This window comes from Microtus ochrogaster, chromosome 5 (genome assembly GCF_000317375.1).
Source record: "Microtus ochrogaster isolate Prairie Vole_2 chromosome 5, MicOch1.0, whole genome shotgun sequence".
NCBI classification, from domain to species: Eukaryota; Metazoa; Chordata; class Mammalia; order Rodentia; family Cricetidae; genus Microtus; species Microtus ochrogaster.
In genome coordinates this window covers 34,370,993-34,383,916 of record NC_022012.1, presented here as the reverse complement: position 1 = coordinate 34,383,916, position 12,924 = coordinate 34,370,993, and positions in this window count along the sequence as shown.

Here is a 12,924-nt window from a genome sequence, read left to right as displayed (position 1 = left end):
TCTTCTTCTTCTTCTTCTTCTTCTTCTTCTTCTTCTTCTTCTTCTTCTTCTTCTTCTTCTTCTTCTTCTTCTTCCTCCTCCTCCTCCTCCTCCTCCTCCTCTCCTCCTCCCTTTGAGACAAGGTTTCTCTGCGTAGCCTCAGTTGTCCTGGAACTCACTCTGTAGACCAATGTGGCCTTGATCTCATAGAGGTCCGCCTGCCTCTTACTCCTGAGTGCTGCGGTGAAAGGTGTGTGCCACCACCACCTGGCTTCACAATGTAAATTTCTTGAGCGTGATGATCTTAACAGAATTACATAAGAGAGCACCTTTTGATCTTAGGAGGTATCTGCTCAAATATTTGTGGAGAAAACGTCTTATATGAAGATTTTCTTCTGTGTGTTAAAAACAAGTATATAGAATAAAAAGTACAATGAATTCAGTACTATGCAGCGGCGGTACAACGAGCAGCTGTTATGCACTGAGTAGTTAGCTCTGCAGGCACTAGGGTACCAACAGGGAGCAAGCAAGCCAGATGCTTGCCTTTATCAGTTTGTATTGTTTGGAGAAGGAGAAAAATGCATCTCCCTGTATGGAGTTATAAAAGCTATCCAGCTTCTTCATCCGGACCAAGGCCCTTACTGTCTATAGTGTCTATTTTACGTTCTCCGGAATGCCCTTGGCTGCAAGGAAATGGCTTGCCTACCATCACAAGTTCCCTTCTGGGGGAACCGACATGCAGTAATATGGTCTATAACGTGTCAGAGATGCCCAAGTTCTCATGACAATATAGGATAACTCTGAGGGACTATCCCGATTCCAGAGTCCCCTTGAGCTTCCAGGGCATCTGTGTGGCAGTTTTTCCCAAGCCAGGATCTATTTCTCTTTCTCTCCTGAAGGTGTTTCTAAGATTTGGCCCAATTAACCCCCAGCATTCAGACCTTCCCTTCTCAGAATGCACCATCTTGAGTGGAAATGTTTTCACTAGGTGACACAGGCCCACATTCCAAGTCCTCCAGGATGAACAAAGTCGTAATGAGCATGTCTGCATAACGCCTCCACTGTTTCTTAACTGACAGGTTACTAGGTACATTCTGGTTGACTGCCTTATAAACATCTTCCTCCTGCTGGGCGGTACAAGGACTCTCCCAAGTGGCACTTTGGTCCACACATTCGGACATCAACGAATGGCACTTTATGCAATTCTGAATTTATCTGCTCTATTGACGACACCTGCCTTTGGCGCCTGGTGCTCATGTACAGGAACTAGATTTTTCTGCAATAGCCATACAGTGAGCATAAGGTTACAAGTACATGATTCAACAGGGGCAGTTAAAGATGGGAGAGCTGTGGTCTCAGGAAATTCGAGCAAATCCCTGGTACAGTCTGGGGGCAAGAAACAAGTACCCTAGACAAAACAGAAGTATTTGTCTCAGTTTGGTTTGTCTTGCTGTGATAAGACTCTACCCCAAAACAGCTTGGGAAGTAAAGGGTTTCTTTGTCTTACTTTTCCAGAGTACAGTCCACCACCGAGGGAAGCCAAAGCAGGAACCTGAGGGCATGGACTAAAGCGGAGATGATGGAATTACTGGCTTGCACCCTTTGGTTTGTGTTCAGCTGTCTTCTTTATACCTCCCAGGACTGCCTGGCCAGGGGTGGCAGCACCCACAGTGGATGGGCGCTCCTCTATCATTCATCAATCAGTCTAAGAAAATCCCACACAGCATGCATGCCTACAGGCCAATCTGATGGAGGTGTTTCCTTAACTGAAGTCTTCTCTTCTCCGGTGATGCCAAGTTGTACAGTGTTTTTCTAATGGTGTGTGTGTGTGTGTGTGTGTGTGTGTGTATGTGTGTGTGTGCTATGCCTATGTCTATACATGCTCACATTTGTGTGCAGGTACTTGTGTACACATATGTGGGAGCCTGAAGTTAACATCCAGTGTCTTCCTTGACCACACTTTCTTCATTGAGGCAGATTCTTTCATGGAAGCTTGCCAATTCTTGCTAGTCTCCATACTGGGATCCCAGACAGATGTCACACCTGCCCAGCTTTTATGTAGCTTCTGGGGATTTGTTTTTTTTTTTTTTTTTAATTTTTTATTGAGAAAAAAAAAAGTTTCCGCCTCCTCCCAGCCTCCCATTTCCCTCCCCCTCCTCCTGCCCCTCTCCCCCTCCCCCCACTCCTCTCCCCCTCCCTCTCCAGTCCAAAGAGCAGTCAGGGTTCCCTGCCCTGTGGAAAGTCCAAGGACCTCCCCCCTCCGTCCAGGTCTAGGAAGGTGAGCATCCAAACAGACTAGGCTCCCACAAAGCCAGTACATGCAGTAGGATCAAAACCCTGTGCCATTGTCCTTGGCTTCTCATCAGCCCTCATTGTTTGCCATGTTCAGAGAGTCCGGTTTTATCCCATGCTTTTTCAGTCATAGTCCAGCTGGCCTTGGTGAGCTCCCAATAGATCAGCCCCACTGTCTCAGTGGGTGGCTTCTGGGGATTTGAACTCCAGTCTTCAAGCTGTGTGAAAAGGGCTTTATCATCTGAGTTACTTCTCTAGGCTCCCAGTTACAGTCTTGCCTTATGTCTTAATCCAGCTTCTTCACAGTCTTCACATTAAAAATTTGTTTTGAGCCAGGTGGTGGTTGCGGTGCTTGTATTTAATCCCAGCACTTGGGAGGCAGAGGCAGGCAGATCTCTGTGAGTTCGAGGCCAGCCTGGTCTATAAGAGCTAGTTCCAGGACAGCTAGGGCTGTTACACAGAGAAACCTTGTCTCAAAAATAAAATTGTTTGAGACAGACTCTCAAGTATTCTAGGATGGCTTGGAACTCATTACTTCAACCTTCATAATGCTGGCATTAGAGATGCAGGAACAGTACCTGGTACTTGGTGCTGAGCATTAAGCTCAGGACTTCACAATGGCAGACAAGTGCTTTACCTCAACTGAAGTGTATCTCCAGTCCCAGGCGGAAAACTTGTAACATCTTTGGGTCATATTTTACCTCACTTGTAACTTTCTTTTTCTTAGTAGGAACGCTAAAGCCTGCAGCAAATTCTCAGACACTGGGAGAGAAAAAGCAGGATGTTCAATCCCCATCCTCCTCCTAGTTCCTTCTCCTCCTTTTCCTCTTCTTCTTTTTGATAAACACACCAAGTAGGACAGCCTTGGCAGATGATTATGGATAATGGGTCCTCAAAAGCCACCCACCTCTTCCCACTCCATTTATGACTTTATTTCTGAAAACGAGCCGGAAGCGGTGAGAACTGAATTCTGCCCTCTGTCTCTGACTCCATCTCCATAATGACCACGCCTGCGGCACTGGAGAGAGCAGGGAAGTACTTGCAGGCGAAGACATTCTGATCATCGCAAGGTTATGATGCTTCCTGACAGTCGTGGGTGGGAGAAAATGATGATTCCGGGAACGATTATTTCAGTCTTCCTTGTTAGAGCACAGCAAGGTGCAGGCAGTGGCCTTCCTTCCGGCAGCTCTCCTGGTGGATGGAAATCTGTTGATTCTCAAGCCCTGGCTCTGCTCTCTTTGCATGGTGGTCAGATCAGGTTGGGGAGCAGCAGCAAGCCTTTTCATACCCCGAGGTGGACAGCAGCATTCTAGCTCAGTTCATTTAGAAACAATTGTTTCTGTGGGCAAAAATGAGGATCACATCTAGTGCCTGTCAGAGGCCAGCGTTTTCCCTGAGAGTAGCCAGTTTGCTTTCTTGCTTTCCTCCTGTGGCCACGCCCCTCACCTTAAAGCCTGGGAGCTTGCCTGCCAGAGTCATCTGTAAGGCTAGAGGACAGTTTTCAAATGGCTTCTCAGGTTTACCTTGTCAAATTGGCAACAAACAAAAAAACCCAGCCATATATATTAAGCTGATGCACGTTCTAAGTTACAGTTCCTCATCTAAGGAAGCCAGGGCAGGAACTCCTGGCAGGAACTTGAAGCTGAAACTACAGAGGAACACTGCTTACTGGCTTGCTGTTGGATTATTTTCAGCTACCTTTCTTTTTTAAAAAATAAAATATTTATTTATTTTGTATCCCGACCTCAGCTTCTCCTTCTTCCTCTCCTCCCACTCCCTCCCCTCATCTCCCTTCCACCGCCTCCCCCCCAATCCATCCCTTCTCCATATTCAATCAGAAAACGGCTGGAGATATGGCTCAGGTGTTAAAGGTTAAGCTCACAATCAAAAATCAGCCACTTTTCTTAAGCAGCCCAGGCCCACCTACCTAGGGATGATACTGCCCCAGTGGGACGGTCCTTACCATCAAATAGCAACCAAGAAAACACTCCACAGATGTGTCGATGAGCCAATCTGAGGTGGCAGTTCCTCATTTGAGGGTCCCTCTTCTCAGACACGTCAAGTTGGCAACCAAGGTTGCATTATCACAAAGTTGTGCTTCCAAGCTCACGTCCGGGGCAACTGGCTTTTCTCCCAGAGTAAACTAAGAGACAGAGAAAGTGTCCAAGAAGGAAGTCAGAGTCTTTTTATAATCTAATACGTGAGTACCACATGAATATTTGTGTCTCGTGAGTCATTGGCCTACCCTCCAATGAAGTGATAAGATTCTGATGAAGGCACGAAAACCAAACACTGAGGATTGCTGGTGGCCAGATTAAAAGCAACTACTTCAGTTACTATGTCCCAGCAAGGCATTCCAATAGACCCTACGCTACTCAACTGTAGCGGCAAAATGCAGAAGGATTTTAGACTCATTGAAGTTAAACAACTTGCCTAGATTACATAGATATTCATAAATAATTATATAAGCAGCTAAAATAATTTAAAATACTATTATAATAAATAACATATATACAAGTTTTCATAAAGAAAATTTAGGCCTTAGATGTTCTTTTTGTTGTTGTGACAGTCTTTGCAGATTACTGTGCGTTTGCCATGTGACAGTTTCCACAGTCATTGCTGTAGAGCGTTTGTGTCCTTAAATTCAAGTTACAACCTAATCTGCCGTTAAGACACTATATAGAGGAGGAGATTGGGGAACGGTTTGGATGTGACAGTGGAACCGTATGAATGGAACCTACTGCTTTTATAAAAGAAAATCCCAAGGACATACTGTGTCATGTGAGGACACATGGAAAGATCTCAGTGAACCATGAACTAGGACCCTAACAGACATTAGATGTCAGACTTTTTTGTCGGGACTATCAGCTCTCCAGTAATGACACAGAGACCTGTTATTAATTATGAAATCTCGGTTGGTAGCTTAGGTTTGCTTCTAACTAGTTCTTATAACTTAAATTAACTCATCTTTTAATCTACACTCTTTTATGTGGCTGGGCTACCTTTATGCTGCACTGCCCATCCTGCTTCCTCTGCATCTCCTGGAGTCTCCACCGTCTTCTTCCCAGCACCCTCTGTGCCTAGAGACCTTGCCTAGCTATTGGCCAAATAAAAGCCTATTCAGCTTTTTATTAAACCAGTCACAGTGACATATCTTCACAGTATGCAAAAAGATCATTCCACAACAACTATATGTGAATGGTGCATACCTGTTATCCCAGAACATGGGAGGCAGAGGCAAGAGGATCTCTGTAAGAGCAAGGCCAACTGGGACTCTTAGACTCTGTCCTAAAAGAAAAAAAAAGTAAAATAATTAAAAAACTATCTGATGTGTGTTAATTTTCAAAGGAGAGCAACATATACTGCTCCAAAATATGCTACTTTGGCATACGGATTATTTCAAACTAAAAGCAACCAAGAATCAACAAGTACAGGAAGAAGTCTCACCTGTTGCTTGTTTGTCTTGTTTCCCTTTGTAAAGGTGGGATAAATCTCTACAGTGAATACATTACTCTCTCCTTGCACTGAAAAGAGAATGGACTCATTTCTAGAGACAGAGAATGTGGCTGTTAAATGAGAACGGTCCCCATGGGCTCATATATTTGAATGCTTTGTCACCAGCTGGTGGAACTGTTTGGGAAGGATTAGGAGGTGTGGCCTTGTTGGAGGAGGTGTGTCACTGGGGGCAGGCTTCCCAAGCAGAGAGGAGTTAGCTCTCTCCGCATTTTGCTTGTGGATCAAGATGTTAGCTCTTAGATACCTCTTCAGAGTCATATGCGCCTATTACTATGCTCCTTGGCATGATGGTCATAGACTCTAACACACTGCAAATCCCGTCCCCCATTGAACTCTTTCTTCTGTAAGTTCCTCGGTCATGATGTCTTGTTACAGCAATAGAAAAAGGAACTAAGCCAGAGCATCCCAATGAAATGTGTCTGCATAACCAGACACATTTGCTAAATTAATCTTAATCCTTCATCAGAGCCGCATGCATTCCTAGTCTCGGTCTCATGGTTTAACAGAAGCTTAAGCTCTAGGTCTAACCACTGCTGTGAGGTTCATTTCATCTCTGCGAATGTAAATATTAATGAGTACTGTGCAGTGCTTTCTCCTGCCAGGTTTTCCCCCATACCCACTTGTTCTATCCTGCTCACATGCCTGAAGCAAACAAAGCAACACTAAAAAGAAGATAAATAAAGAGACCCACGACACAGACAAACTCTCTTTGGTGGTATCCTTTGAACTCTGATTCCAGAGGTTCACTGTAGCTCCCATTTTTGTTTGGTTTCATGGGTATGGATATATTTTACGGATGTGAAAAAAAAAATCAGGCATGCCCTGGTTCCAGCAGTCCCAGAGTGTAAGACTAGAATTTCCCGGAGACCAATTAACCAGCCACTAGCTCTCTTACAAAGATGTTCTTACTTTTCTAAAGCATTAACAAGAACAGAAGGCCCTACTATATGTCGATGTTTATATGGAGCTGCTCAAGCTGAGCGATATTGAGGCTGAACTAGTATTAAAATTTAATTGGAAATGAAGATGCAACTTTTCTGAAATGATCAGTTGTCATCGGGCTCCCAATCTTAAGTGTGAAAATACGATTCTATTTACAGACACTGAATCAGCTTGTCTGCCTCCAACCCTTCTTCTCTTCCATCCTACTGCTGCCAATTCATCTTCCTCCATGGTTCGCCCTCTTCCCCTCCAGCTGAAAACGCCTCAGTTCAGATGGGAGAAGCTCCTCCAAGCCCACTTTACACCACAGCTAATGCGAGCACAGAGCATCATCCTTTCTTAATTTAACTTACACCATGTTGCCTGCCAAAGATGTGCCTGGCTTTCCACCACTTACCACAGTCAAACCCTGTAGCCTTCACATTGCTCTCCTGGCTTCTGCGTTTCATACGGAACCATAGTGAAGTGAATGCCCACAGGAAACCCTCGGGGTGATTGTTTTATGATTGTGCTTAGTTTCCCTGATGAAGTAATCTGTTTTTTTTTTTTTAAATGCACAAGTCATGGCTATGATAGACTTGCGTCACACACTGGATGACGTGCACTTTGCATAAGAGTATTTTGTCAATAATAAAAAGTAGATTCAGGAACTAAAGAGATGGCTCAGAGGTTAAGAGTATGTACTGCTCTTGCAAAGGACCATTGTTCAGTTCCCAGAGCCCATTTCAATCAGCTCATAGAGTTCCGTTACTCCAGCTCCAGAGAGAAGTCTCTAGTATTCATGGACATCTACATACATCATTAAAAATGCATCTCTTTTAAGAGTAGATTCATGGTGTTGGCGAGATGGCTCAGAGGATAAGAGCACTGGCTGCTCTTCCAGAGGTCCTGAGTTCAATTCCCAGCAACCACATGGTGGTTCATAACCATCTGTAATGAGATCTGGTGCCCTCTTCTGTCCCACAGAAATACATGCAGGCAGAATATTGTATAATAAATAAATAAATAAATAAATAAACAAATCAAAAAAGAGTAGATTCATGTGAAATTTTAAAAAAATGTTTTTAGATTTATTATTTTACATGTGTGAGTAATTTGTCTGTGTGTATGTATGTGCACCTCGTGTGTGCCTGCCCAGGTCAGAAGAAGACATCAGTTCCTCTGGGACTGGAGTTACTGATAGTTGTGAGCCACCATTTGGGTGCTGGAAATCGGACCCGAGTCCTCTGCAAGAGCAATAAATACTTTTAACGGCTGAGGCAATTCTCCAGCAGCTCTTGTCTATTGTAGAATGGTTTGTGTGCACGGATATTTAGGTCACAGAAAGAGGAGGCAAAAGACAAGGAAAAGGATGTAACTGTGATGAAAATTGACACATGGCACCTGGTCAGAAATCATGGGGGTGCCCAGGCTTTCCTGCTAGTCCATGCTTGTTAGTATTCTCTGGCATCAGTATCAGGTAAGACAACCTCGCTTCAGCCCTCCATTAATGCAGTCTGTCTCTGTGAGGCTTCACTTTTGACCTCTGTGTGCGGGAAGGAGTTTGATGCCTGTTGGGCTACTTACCTCAAATAGGGGTTCTTGCTCTGATCTGAGGACTCTTGATTTTATGTCTTTGATCTCGATTGACTTCACCATCATCTTCTTTGTCATCATGCAAGAGATGGGAGAGTCACCTTTCTCTCCCTCCGTAGGGTGGGTGAGCAGCCTCACTACACATGGGAAGCTTTGTTTCATGCTTGCTTCCTCCTGAGAACCGTTTTTCATTTTGAGTCTGTTATAATCCCTCCTGCTCCTCATTCACTTTCTTTCTAGGTTAGATCCTTAATCCCACAGACTCAGCATTAAGCCCTACATCCTGGCAGCAGCAGGCCAGGGCTTTAGCTGCTTTACATGGGTGACCATGGAAATCTCCTCAGCATGAAACCTATGCACAGGGGATCTCAGAATGCTCCAGAACAAGGGAGGTACTAAACTGATGGAGTGGTCTGCACTAGGGTAGGGGAAACCAGAGAACTGAGTGGCAACCCAAGTAATGTGGGAGAAGAAAAATCCAAAAGGAGCATCCTCCAAAAGAGGACTTGGTTGCCTATCACCAGAAAACACCAGTTGAACTCTGCCAAGATGCATGCATTGAGGTACCATCTGAAACTCTTAAAGACAGGCAACAGCATGTCAGTGGTGTGCTTGTTGACTAATCTATGGTTCATCTGTAGAACTAATTATCAGGTAACTTTTTTTTAAAAAAAAATGAGAACTGTACTCTTTGCTTTGGAATCATCTCCAATGATTATTTTAATTGGAAATGTCAAGGTTCAGAAGAAAGCATTTATAAAGGACTAAGTAGATGAGAGAAATATTTGAACAGTTGTATATCATTATTTGTTTTTAAAGACAGTGTCTCTTGTAGCCCAGGCTGACCTCCAATTCTTTACGTAGCTGAGGCTGCCCTTGAACTCCCCATCCTCTTGCTTTCACTTCCAGAATGCTAGGATTACAGGCACCAACTACCATAGCTCATGTAGATGGTGCTGGTGATTGAACCCAGGGCTTTGTGTATTAGAGGGTATTACCAACTGAGCTACATCTCCAGGCTCATATTCATTTATGTTTGAGGTTAAAAGTAGCAGTAGGAAAACCTAACAAAAGTTAGGTGTAGAAGAAGCTGCGGGATGTGTTCTTGCCGCCAGCTCCTGGCCGCCTGGCTAGCTTATGCCCCAAAATAACAACACACAAACTGTATTCATATAAACACTGCTTGGCCCATTTCTATTAATGTGTGTAGCACCACGAGGTGGTGACTTATCTTGCCTAACCCATATTTAGTAATCTGTGTAGCACCAATCTTACCGGGAAAGATTCAGCATGTCTGACCTGGCAGCTTGCTTCATCGCGTCTGCCCTGGAGAGGAGCTGCATGGCATCTGAGATCACTTCCTTTTCTTCCCAGCATTCTGTTCTGTTTACTCCACGCACCTATGTTCTAACCTATCAGGCCAAGCAGTTTCTTTATTAATTAACCAATGACCTTCCTCCATCATTTCCCCTTTTTCTGTTTAAACAACAACAAAAAAAGGGAAGGCTTTAACCTTAACATAGTAAAATTACATGTAACAAAACAGTTATCAAGCAAGAATTACAGTTACAATATTTACATCTATTTTATCTTTATCATAACTAAGGAAAACTATAACTATAACTATCTATTCTTCAACTCCATCAAAGACTCTAGAAGGACACAATATTACCCAAGCAAACAAGAAATAAGTAACTTCCAAACTCTAGAAATAACAGAGACATCTCACTGCCTGGACAGTCACCCAAAGTTCCTCTGTACGGTTGGGGCATCCATCTTCGGCCCATAGTATCCAGAGACATTTCCATGAAGCAGGAAATTTCAAAGACAGTTCAGTCACTATCTGCTGTGTCCTGCAGAATGTCTCACAGACTCTTTCATGAATCAGGAACCCCGAAAGACCATCTCACCTTTAGGCAAGTTCAACAGTCCTCTCTCTGCAGGTTCTCTGTGTCCAGTTTATGCAACAGTCCAGGCAAGAGCAGTTTCTTGCCCAAATGGCTAACCAACTCCCTAGGGAGCCTCTTTGATGTCCATCTTCCTCTTGAAGTAGATTGGTGCTGCCAGGAGCAGACATGTCTCATTGTCATGAAAAACCCTAAGTTATTAAAACATTAATGCCATATTCTGTAGTCTTTGAAGATATGAGGAATGCCTATCTGAAATATATCTATGCACATCTAGAAAATCTAACTAACATGACTACAAGCTTGATTATTATTAACGATTATCCATTAACAACCTACATACGTTACATTTTTACATGAACTACACAATCAAAATACCTTAATCAATATCAGAAATACATATACATATAACAAAATTGACCTTAAATTAATATCAGTAAACCAAGATTCATATCAATGCAAATTATTCACATCTATATCATCCCCCCTTTAAATGTAAAAGAACATTTATAAACAATATTTGGGAATATGGGCACAGTTATTTCTCTCCAAACTGCTTCCTCCTGTATGGGGGTGCTGTTAATCAGGTTTTTCATGGTATAACCTGTGTGCTAGGTTCATCTCAGTCAGCAGTTGAGTGAAGTGATTTTTGAAGGTGTTCACAGCAACCCTTCAGGAGGGCGTGGTTTATCATACCACATTGGGATAGAAGCAATCCATAGGGTCTCATCCTCTGTGAAAACAAAAGAAGAATGTCTTTTCCAAAGTATCATATCCTTAGATCCAAATTCAGAAGTCAAGGTATTTTCAAAATATCTATCTTGGATTAGTTCAGCAGCATTTATAAACAAATATATTTTAACAGCTATTGCTCCTTTTTCAGCATTCAAACAATTCAAAGAGAGCATAATAGCATATAGTATCAAAATTCTCTGTGTATTTTCCATCTTTGTGCAGCTTTATTTTAACCTCTATTTCGTTTATTTTTACTTTTATTTTTTGAGACAGGTTCTCTCTATATCTTTTTCCCTGAATAACTCTGTAAACCAGGCTGTCCTTGAACTCTCAGAGATCTGTCTGTCTCTGCCTCCTCATGCTGGAATTAAAGGTGTTTGCTACCACACCTTGAAGTCACAGAGGTCAATCTACCACTGCCCCTTGAAGTCTCAGAGGTCAATTTACCTCTTCCTCCTAAATGTTGGGATTAAAGGTGTGTACTACCACACCCAACTACTTTCTTTCTTTCTTTCTTTCTTTCTTTCTTTCTTTCTTTCTTTCTTTCTTTCTTTCTAACTTTAAGAACTTCAACTTTTAGCCTGCATATATTTTTTAACACACTGTAAACCATTTAGATTTTTTTTACTTTGAATTTTTCTTTTAATGTATATGTCTCTTTTTTGACCACATGAGTCTTTAATTTACTGAGCAATATTGGTAGGACTAAAGCCATGGCTTTGGTGGCTGGATCCAGCCCATTCCTTAGTTTTCCAGCCTCATGGCAGAGGTACTTGCTGGAGCCATATTTATTACCACAACTCTGTGGTGGTTCAAGGTCCCTGCTAGCAAGCAAGCTGCAGCATTCTGCTCACAGATCAGCCTCAGTCGGCCTGCCTGTGTTAAAGAGTCAGAGTTTGCACTGGCAGTACAAACCAGAACACCAGCATTTTAAAATAACACAACTTTTTCCCTGCTATGGCTGAAAACAAACAAGCATTCAGTCAGCTTTTATCAACACCATTTAAGTGTTTCGTGGCAGAACCTCTTAAGAGCTGCAGGGTTTTGCAGCTAAAGCTGAGTCAGGAAGCCTCTCTTAGATGAGAGCGCTTGCTTGCCTCTAGCAAGCAGAGCAGACCCAAAAAATTGCTGCTACCAAGAAAACATACCTTATTCTTTCTCAAGCTTTCTCAGACTTTCTATGGATGTAATTATCTACATCTGGGAGCCATTCTGTAGTTGGGGCTGTGGGCTGCATTCATGCTGCCAGCTCCCGGCCGCCTGGCTAGCTTATGCCCCAAAATAACAACACACAAACTGTATTCATATAAACACTGCTTAGCCCATTTCTATTAATGTGTGTAGCACCACGAGGTGGTGACTTATCTTGCCTAACCCACAGTTGTTTTTCTACTCACTGTGAGACCCTAAGAGCCACAAATAGTTCCAAAAATAATGAGCATTCCTCCACCTACTGTTTACTGCATATAGAGTTTTCAACTGAAAAGAGGCAGGCTTCTCTGGAGAAATGCTAGTTCAAGGCTGGAACAGGAAATGTAAAAGGGAATTTAGAACTTTCTGTTGTACTAAAAAATTTATCAAGAACATTCAGAGGTCACTTGAGTGGCAGCCAGAATGGGACAATGTGAGTCCAACCTGTCATAATAATATCATATCAATAATAGTGACAACAGCCTCTTTGTTTGCTTGTTTGAGGCACGTTTTCTTTGTTTAACAGTAATGGCTGTCCTGGAACTCGCTTTGAAGACCAGGCTGACCTCGAAATCAGAGATCCACCTGCCTCTGCCTCCTAAGTGCTTGGATTAAAGGTGTGCGCCACCACCGCCCAGCTCAACAACAGCTTCTTGACCTATCAGATAAAATACAATGCAAGAATTCCTAGTCTCTGCCGGGCGATGGTGGCGCACGCCTTTAATCCCAGCACTCGGGAGGCAGAGGCAGGTGGATCTCTGTGAGTTCAAGACCAGCCTGGTCTACA